Source organism: Hylaeus anthracinus, unplaced genomic scaffold (assembly GCF_026225885.1).
Source record: "Hylaeus anthracinus isolate JK02 unplaced genomic scaffold, UHH_iyHylAnth1.0_haploid 11978, whole genome shotgun sequence".
NCBI lineage: Eukaryota > Metazoa > Arthropoda > Insecta > Hymenoptera > Colletidae > Hylaeus > Hylaeus anthracinus.
In genome coordinates, this window is record NW_026534326.1 from 161,762 (window position 1) to 163,148 (window position 1,387).

Sequence of the window (1,387 nt, forward strand, 5' to 3'; positions counted from 1 at the left end):
TGCAAGACACGGTAGAGATGGTCGAGGTTAACAGCGGGACGGAAAGGAGGGATAATTGAATACAACTTGATCGAGCCGCGTTTCCACCCCATTAAATCGGGCTTAAGTTCGTAAGAGGGAGAAAAGGAGTTAGGGGAGGGAATTGAGTGGGAAGCAAGAGGTCAGGGAAGGACGGGAGGGGGAGAGAACTCGAACGATTGAAGGAGGGTGCGAGGAGGAAAGCTGGAGAACGGACGAGGACGTTGGAGAGAGAGGGATGTAACTCTCAGTGGCTCGTCGGGACGACGGGAAGGCGAGAGAATGTTTACTGCTACCCTAGCCGGGGCCAATCAGTATAGTCCCGTGTACCCTTCCACGAAGCCTCTTAACCCTTGCTACCCTCGCACCTCCCGACCGTACAATCGTACAATCGTGGAATAGAAACGCGCCAGCGAAACCTAAGCCGATGTCGTTATACAGTTGGATTATTCCTCGGCCTGACGGGGCTCCGTTACGCCGATAATCAAATTAACCCTCTTTCAATGTTTAAAGCGACTGTTTCGGAGTAGGCGCACCACCGGCAACTGTCGACGAGACGGACCCGCTACACAATTTTCCGATCAGCTGTCCCGCCAACGCGCGCGGTTTTCGACGTCTCTGAATCGAACAATTGGAGGATTCCGGAACCTCCAGGCTTAACCCTTTGATGGACCAGCCTGGAAGCGTCGTATTACCGATGCCAATGGCTACCATTCATCTCTGGCTGTATCTCGCAAGGCGGGCCTCGTCACAGGGTAGCTTTTCGTTCGGCCGATACCGAAAATGCGTACGAGTAGAGATGATGCGAACTGCAACGGACAATAGACCCGAGCAACCAGGTAAACGATGCGCAGAGGTTCGATGTCAGTTTATCCAGTTCGTCGAGGTATAATCAACAGAACGTCGCGCATAGAGTCGGAGCAACCACGGCTGGTCCGTAAGAAGTTTGATTATCCTTCCGGTTGCCGTGGCGTCAGCCGGATGTTTCCGAAGCGGGTAGAAGGGATATCTATTGTAATCCTGAGGGTGAAACAGCCGCTTGCTCGGCCCTTTGCGCAGACCAATATTATATGGCTACAGCGGCGTAGGAAGAGGGATGAGACGATGCAATGACTGAGGCAGACAAACAGGCTCTCTATCCTCCCTCGGAGTTAATTGTCTTGCCAATGTAGGATTAGCAGGCCGAAGAGCAGGACTTACTGGCCTATCTTGCGGTCGCTTACTCCCTTATCCGACGACGCAGAGTTTACCTTGCTCTCTCTCTCTCTCCACATCTCTCTCTCTCTCTCTCTCCACATCTCTCTTTCTCTCTCCACATCTCTCTTTCTCTCTCCACATCTCTCTTTCTCTCTCCACATCTCTCTCTCTC